Genomic DNA, 9,071 nt, shown 5'->3' on the forward strand with positions numbered 1-9,071 from the left:
CGGCGTAAGGCCATTTTTACACCGGCGGCGGCGGCGTCGGCGGCGTCACGCCGTAAGCAATATTCGGCGGCGGCGGCGGCGGCGTGAATCGGCGTGAAGAACTTTGAGCATACTACTACTTATAGTGCTTGTATAATGGAGTGAATGTATCTGAGGCCTAGAAGACTAAAATATAAGAGCCCTTTTTGAACGATTTTGCTCTTCGACCTACAAGCTGCCGGTGAGAGCGATGATCCATTCTCAAATTACGCTGCAAGCATATGATGCTTTTTATGAATTTAAGATTGTTTTGTACAAGTCAGACTGATGGGGTGAACATCCTAATAGCTATAGCTGGTATCTTATTGGAAAGTAATTCGATTATAAATCCAAAAATTCGTTTGGAAATTCATCAAGATATTCTTCAGAAAAGGAATTCTAAGAATTGATTTAGAATTTCCCTCATGCATTGCTTCAGAACTTCCTTCCAAGAAATCCCTTGAAAATTTATTTGGGTATTTCTTCAGAAATTCGTTTCGAAAATTTTCCAAAAGTTCCTTCAGGAATTTCCTAAGAAATTAGTTTAGGGATTGCTTCGGAAATTCTTTCACGGAGCCTTTGGGAATTGGGAATTCGAAAACTTGTTTAGAAATTCCTTTGAAAATTCCTTTAAGAATTGTTTAGAAAATACCCATGAAAAATCTTCCAAGAACTTCTACAGGAGTACCTACCGACACTGTTTTAGGAATACATTCGAAAATCCCTTTAGAAGAAAACCTTCGGAATTTGATTTAGGATTTATTTTAAATTCTTCGGGAATTTCTAATAAAAATTCTTCCTATCATTCCTCTAAGTATTTATTCGGTAACTCTAAAAAGTTATTTTTCGTATTTTTTCGAAATGTTTCTCTGGAATTTATTTGGAACTTTCTCCAGGAATTCTTTCCGAATTTCCTATAGGAATTCCTTCGGACATTCCTCCGGAAATTCCTTTAGCAACTCTTCCAGAAATTCCTGCAGAATGTAGATCTTCGAAAATTTCCTTTAAGAATTCTTTCGGGAGTATCTTCTGAAATTCTTTTGAAAAATCTTCGGAAATTCCGTTTATAAATTCCTTATTTTTCAATCCATCGCTTAAGTGGTTTTTGATTGAAAATAAGTTTAATACTCAAATACCTTTTTTTCGAAAATTCCTTTAAAAAAATTTCCAAATCAGAATTCGTTCCGGAATTATTCCTGCAGGAATTTTGTATGGTTCACTGAAAAAAAATTCCTAAGAAAGTTCTATAGGGTTCCGGAGGGTTTGCTGAAGGAATCTTTGGATGAATGTCCAAATTAATTCCTGGTGGCTTTTTCAAAAAGATTTTCAAAAAAATCCTGGAGGGATCTCTGACTCATTTCTTGAAAAACCGGAAGAAAAAAAAACCGGAAAAGATTTTCGAACAGAATTTTGAAATGAATTTCTGAAGGAATATCCTAAGGAATTCTGAATGAAACTTACAAAGGAATTTTTAATGGATTTTCCAAACAAGTAGCTATTAGAATATAAATAAAAATTTCTATATTTCTCTAAGAATTTCTCAGAAAATCCGGACAGCAGTAAAACAAACTCAATTTTGACTCTAGAATCAAGAATACATGCCAAGAAAAACTCCCAAAATATCGAAATTGCGGATATAAACGTTCCGATAATTATAATTACACTAAGAAAAAGTCACCAAATGAAATACCGTTTGTTATTCAAGAAAAATGTCGATACCTCCTATAAATTACATCCTTCTCTTTCAAGTGATGTATAGGTCCCGAATTTTTTGCTTAAAATTAGGAAAATATGAAGCTTTGATTTTTGACCAAAATTTTTTATTTTTTGCACAGAGTGGGTTATTTTTGGAACGTGTTTTTTGGTAAATTACCTAGAAAAGAAGTAGAATATAATTTTCAATACAGACGCATAATAATGTCTGTCTTTTCGTATTAACGACGAGATCTGGCTGGAAAATAATTTCAATGACCTGAAAATTTCGAAAAACCACAAAAAATATTTCGAAAAATGAATAATTATCATTAGTAAAGATATCGCTTTAGAATCAGACGATTTTCACGTACGGTTTATCTTGGAGTTTCATCTGAACACTAATGACACAGACCACATTGTTCCAAAAACTAAAAAAAATGGTTGCATTGGTGAAAACGAGAGCTCGGAATAATTTTTAGTGTTTTTTAGGGCTAATCGCTATAAATTTGAAATTTTTCTAATTCTCGTCCGATAGCAATTATTTAAATTTTAAAATCTATAATACTATGAGTATAAAAACCAGATAGAATGGATTAAGTAGTAATATTGATGAACATTTTTAAGTAATAAGTAAGAAAAACACGTTGTGCAAAATCCTCGAAACATTGCGAAAGAAAAATTATAGAACTCATAGAATTTAGAACATTCTGGAAAACTCGATGCTGTATGAAATTAAATAGAATGTTAGGCTATATGTAACCATAAAACAGTAAATTACTTGAATTTTTTTGAATCATTCAATAAACAAAAAGTATTTATAATTATCGAAACGGTCTATATTTGGATTTTCTCAAGAATTTCTTGGGAATTTACTGCATGAGTTCCTTTGAAAATTTCAAAGATTTTTTTTCGTAAATACCTCAAATAATTCCCTAGGAAATATATTTAGGAATTATTTCGGTAAGTCATCAAGAAACTCATTTTAGTAAACCTTCAAAAATTCCGTCAGAAATTCGATCGGGAATTACTCTTCCTTAAAAAACTTCCACAAATGGAACCAGGTTTTTCTTTAAAATTTCCCTCGGGAATTGCTTCAGAACTTATTAGGACCATAGGAAATTTCTTAAAGAATTCTTCTGGAAATTCCTTCAAAATTTCTTCTAAGTTTAATTCTGACAAATCCATCAGGACTTTCTTCAGAAATTCTTTTTAAAACATTTTTAAAATATTCTACCCATGTAGATGGGTACACTTCCCCTCAATTGTAATGGCTGTTACGCGCCCTTCCTTAAAGAAGCCATCTCTCGGAAAGCTAAAAAAAGATTGCGAATCTATTTACTTGTCTGTTGGATTACACTGTTGAAAGGAGATTCTCTGTATCCCACGGGCTTCGCGTAAGTGTCTCTGCTTACGGGTCTGCCACTTCCGATTTCGCCCTTCATACAGCAGTGCATTGAAAGCAGAATGGTGATTAAACTCCACTGTACTATTTGGTGGAACCGTATGCAGAGCAAGACTCAACCCAGGATGGTGGATAACTGCATAAATACATAGGTAACTGTACCAGTTTCGGCCATGTTCCTAATTTGCCCAATTTCTCCCATAACTCCGAAAATAAAACAGCTTTTCAGGGATTTTTCAGGGTTGCCCAAATTAGGCACTAATTTGAAATTCATCTAGTAATTCCTTCGGAATTTCCTCCGTCATTTCCTTCCAAAACTCTAGGACGAATTTTCATATATCAGATATAATTTCCTCCAAAAGGAATTACCGATATTCTTAAATTTCTTAAATAATTTCTTTGAATATTCCTCCAAGAATTTCTTCGTAATTTTCTTCAGAGGTTCCGTCAGAAAATCCTCCAGAAATTACAAAGGAGATAGATCCAGAAATTCTTCAAGACTCTAAGAATTTTCTTTATATGTTCCTGCAGAACTTCCTCCAGAACTTCCTTTGTAAATTATTTCTAGAAATCCAAGAAATTTATATGGGAATTGTTTATCAAAATAAAGTATTTTATTAGTCTGTTGGATTACACTGTTGAGAGGAGATTACCTCTATCTCGCGGGCTTCGCGCAAGTGTCTCTGCTCTGCCTTAGTAATTCATCTAGTAATTCCTTCGGAACTTTATCCGCCATTTCCTTTCAAAATTCTAAGACGCATTTTAGGATATTTCGAATTGCTAGAGCCATTTCCAAAGGCACTCCTAAAGAAATTACCGACATTTTTAAATTTCTTGAATAATTTCTTTGCTCATTCTTCCAAGAATTCCTTCAAAATTTTCTCAAGGGATTCCTTCAGAAAATCCTCCTGAAAAACGGGGATAAATCCAGAAAGTCCTAAAGACTAAGAATTTTCTTCATGTATTTCTTCAGAACTTCCTCCAGGACTTACTTCGGAAATTATTTCAGGAAAACAAAGAAATTTCTTTGAAACTTTTTCATCAATATAAATTGAAACCATTTCTGGCAATTTAAGTACAAGGAGAAGTGAAGTAAATGTTCAATTTGGTGGGTCACATGCCCCATCGTGCTGTAGCTTTTGCATCATATATCAAGAAGCTATCACAATTATACTCCATGCCCAGGGAAGTTTTGGAAAAATTCTACCAGACTGGGAATCCAAATCCAACATTCATAGTGTTGACTTGTAGCCACGAATATAAGCACTAGACCAATTAAGATATGTTAAATTCAAACTTTCAAAAAGATTATGAACCACCCAATGCGACCAGAATGAGGTTATTCCACATGAAGTTACATATGAGATCAGATGTTCATCGCTACGCTTGTTGATTTGTAGGTCTGTAGCCAAGAAGATGACCTTAGATGACCTAACATTTAACATGCCAATGCGGGTAAAAGTGACAGAGATAGTAAACAAATCTGCTAAAGTTATAATAGCTATTTAATTAATGCCTCATAGGTAGCCTTGGTTTTGCAGATGCAAAAGAACTGCATATTGTGATTTTTGTGTTGGCCAATTATCGGCGTGAAATACGAAATTCGGCGGCGTGGTGGCAACCGGCGTATGGCGCGCCGCCGACACCTTAACCGGCGTCGGCGTATGCCAAAAAGTGTCGGCGGCGGCGGCGTGGCGCGGCGGCGCACAGGTCTAGTCCCTGCCGGACCTTTCCGTAGCCGAACGGCTGCGGTGGACGCCTTGAAACTATCTTAAATCTACAAGGGTCAGGTGGACCCCTGGCTAATCCCCGGGACACTGGTCTAGCCACGGTGTCCACTTGGGGTGGGCTCTACAACAGCCTCTTTGCAATGATAGTTATTTGTGTTTTACAGGGTCGTTTAAAGAATATTGGGTTCCGGGTAGAGCTTGGTGGACTGTCTTCCCGCGTGGTTATTTGGGCAAATTATATACAATTTGGAGGAGGAAACAAGCAAAAACCTAATATGGAAAATAATGTAATATTCTAAATAAATTAAGACTACGTAATTTAGTTCAGACAAATAACAGGCATGAATATAATTTATTGGGGTAATCAAACTTTCAGCTAATTTTATTAATATAATTTTCTTTAACTAGTTTTTAGCGTGTGGGCATAACTACACTTATAGATTGCAACCATGGTTTTACTTAACACAATGTAGGTACATACTCTTTCGTTGCGGCCGATCGATGATCACATATTGGTCGACATCAGCAGTTGGTGATAGGGTTGGACATCGATGACGGTGGCGCTGCAAGGGACACTTTCTTCGATGGACAGGGGCTTGACAAAGCTGGGTAGTGCCAAGGGGGCACTTGATTCTTCGTTCCCGTTATTGGCGCGGGAATCACATGTGACACTGTGGCCGAGTTTAACGATTGGCCAATGTTCCGGGGTCCAGGGAGTGGTTCACATTCGCGCGCGCACTGTTTAGTGTGGTCCCTACCGAGCGAGAGACACCAGAGCTGACGGTAACAGTCTTTTCTCAACACCGCGTGGCAAAAGTAGCTTCTAAACGTTCGTTTCACTCACCACTTCACCCGTCAGCTCAGACCTCTGTTTCTAGAAATTCACTGTCTATTGTCCGCACCACACTCGCTCGGTTTTTATTTGGTACGAAATTGACCTAACTGGCTTAGCGCGATCAGAATCTAGCATTTATAAAACTTATTTTTGGGTGTCACTTATTCTCTGATCGTTTGTGGTGCAGCCATGAATAGGTCCGTACCTCAATTCACTACGGATAATGTTTTAACGTGGTGTTATAGCTGTTCACAATCACCGTAGTTTTTATAAAACTTTAACTTTAGATAGTAGGTTTTACTTGTGGTTTTGGATTACACTTTTCGTACAAAACTCACGGAACTGCGAAATGCAAAAAACGGGCAAATTCGCGGGTGTCACTTTTCTTCACTCCTCTGGACCGGCACAAAATAAGAGACCAACTCTATCGTTCTATGGTCCATTATATTTTTTTCTAGTCCCAAAACTAACACCCATTGCATTCCGTTTCGTTATTCCGGTGAAGAATCGCTGCGTTTCTCGGTGATATTTTGTAAGTAGAAGTTGAGGGGTTTTGGTTGGTGTTATATTTAGGATTTCAAATTTAAATAATTCGAAAGTAGTACTAGATTGCATGCATAATCTTTACACAAATACCCTAAGTGCTTGTTTCTTTTTCTTTTTGGTTTAAGGGATAATTTATTATGTATTTTAGTGAACATTTGATTGTAAATAGATAATTTTATAAATAGTATAGAAAAGCTTCTTAGAAACAGTGTAAATAAATATTTTTCAAATAATTTAAATAAGTAATCTGATAAATAATGTAAATAAATAATGAAAATAAATAATAAAAATAATCAGATAAATAATGTAAACAAATATATATTTCTTTTAACACCAACCAGGAGGTAAACAAACAATTAACAATAAAATAACAAAATTGGACGCAAACGTCATCTTTTATCTATAATAATGGTTTGCATGGTTTGGGGCCCTCCTTAGCCGTGCGGTAAGACGCGCGGCTACAAAGCAAGACCATGCTGATGGTGGCTGGGTTCGATTCCCGGTGCCGGTTTAGGCAATTTTCGGATTGGAAATTGTCTCGACTTCTCTGGGCATAAAAGTATCATCGTGTTAGCCTCATGATATACGAATGCAAAAATGGTAACCAGGTTTAGAAACCTCGCAGTTAATAACTGTGGAAGTGCTTAATGAACACTAAGCTGTGAGGCGGCTCTGTCCCAGTGTAGGGATGTAATGCCAATAAGAAGAAATGGTTTGAATACACCCTATAACTACTATGTACAGAATAAACATCAGTCAAACATATAAATATGGACCACAGACATTTATTTTATACATAGACATTTAATAATGAATTAGTAAACGAGCACATAGACATATATTTACATTTTTTTGGGGTCTGAACTTAATTGGCCCAAGAACCAAGGGGCTTTAATTGTTACCCTAAAATGGCGAGTTACAGCCTCCACCTCACACTGTCGCCGCAGTGCCGTGACGAGCTCTTCGACTTCGGTGATTTCGTCCAGGTCTTTAACCCTTAGATTCACCTCCGTCGTGAGTGCCCTCACCTTGAAAGTCTCACCTAGGACTTCCTCCGCTAACTTTTTGTAGGCGGCGCCCTTTTGCGAGACGCCCCGCTTCTGCTCGAGGATCATCTCGCCCATCCGGGTACGTCATATTCGACGTACGTCGGCGCCGATTTCACCGAGCTTGACGTCACTCCTCATCGCCTTCAAAACGTCCGAGTACTTAGCCTCGTCCATCCTGATGACTAGGGCATCGCCCCTGGAGCGATTGGCGCCTACCCTTGACTTCTTGCTACCCTCATTCGCCTGGGCCTTCTTTTCGGCTCTTGACGTCTTCGGTTTCCTCTTGTTCTTGACCAGGGTCCAGGAGGCGCCATCCCCCTCTATTTCTCTGGTCTGGGGTGGCAGGGGAGCTCTCAGCTCTCAGCCTGCCGTAACCCCTTACCACCGTCTTTCCTGGGTGGACGGACCTTTCCAGGTCCTTCCTCCTCCGGTTTTGGAGGTACCTGGCCGGGGTTCAGCTTCCAGCCCCACTACCCTTGTTCGGGGAAGTAACCCTCCGCGTTTTGAAGCAGCCCCTAGGGAGCTCATCCCTGAGACTGCCCCTTTTTTGTGTCTGCTCCGTTGGAGCAGTCACCCCCGATGCCCGCGAATACTTGAGCCTCAGTAGACTCCACATTTCAAGGGTTTGCACTTGGCCTCCGACAGCCTTCTCCAGCTTGGCGTCCACAACGACTTTCGAAGGTTCAGCAGTTCCACTGATATTATGCTAGGTCACTCTGACAGAATCCAAGTTTCAAGTGCTCGCGTTTCGAAGGCACCAGTCGATACGGAAGCACGCACACTGTCATCTTTATTTTTTCACGCATGCTGCGACGCAGCAAGCTGAATCAACAAAATGACGGTTCCGCCCTCCATCGAGTATGTGCTGCCGAGCACTTTGACTGATTCTGAGATGACTCTATCATACTGATATTATGCTTCGATGACGCAAAGTCGATGACGGCGTGTAGCTGTTCCGTCGCCACCTCGAAGGCCGAAAGCCCATCGCGTTTGCGGTACATCGCCCTCACATGCCATTGGCCGTCTATAGTCCTACCGGCGTAGCCGGGAGAAGGTAAAGTGGCCGCGTGGCGCTCGCACCGAGCTGCCGTACATATTGCCTCTGGCCTCCTAGGCAGAACCTGTCAACCCACCTCTTGCGGAGGGTTGTCGCCTACACTAGTACCACTAATTGAAATGAATTCGTTTTCCATTTTGATCCCAGAGTTGCTCGGAAAAGAGGTCCATACGCAGAGCCAGCATGACGCGGTAGGAAATTCTTGCAGAAATTTAAGATGTCGGAAATTTCGTCAGAATTCAATTTGGAAATTCTGTTTGGAAATTCCTTCACTATGTTTTTAGAAATTCTTTGAAATGGTATTTCCTTTAGGAATACTTACGGGAATTGTTTTAGGAAATTGTTCCGAAATTTCTCAAGAAGAAATACTTTTGTAAATTTATTTACGAATTCCTTTGGATATTGCTTCGGGAATTCCTGTCGAAATTGAATCAAGAAATACTTCAGTTTTTTATATAACTGCTGAATGTAATCAATTGCATCAGCAATTATTTAAAGATTTTATGAATTCCCCACGTTTTTTTCAAAGATTTCAATAAGAGAATCATCTTTAAGAAAATGCTAGAACAAAAGTTGGCATAGCAAAAATTGTGTTTAAAAAATAAAAGTTTTCGATTTTAAATCAATAGTTAACATTGTTTTAAATAGCTTACTATTTTTACTCAAGATTGATTATATTCATTCATTTAATTGGTTTACATGTAAACAGATAATGCCAATTATTAGATACGTAACTTCG

The sequence above is a fragment of the Armigeres subalbatus genome, unplaced genomic scaffold (assembly GCF_024139115.2).
Source record: "Armigeres subalbatus isolate Guangzhou_Male unplaced genomic scaffold, GZ_Asu_2 Contig136, whole genome shotgun sequence".
Classification (NCBI taxonomy): domain Eukaryota; kingdom Metazoa; phylum Arthropoda; class Insecta; order Diptera; family Culicidae; genus Armigeres; species Armigeres subalbatus.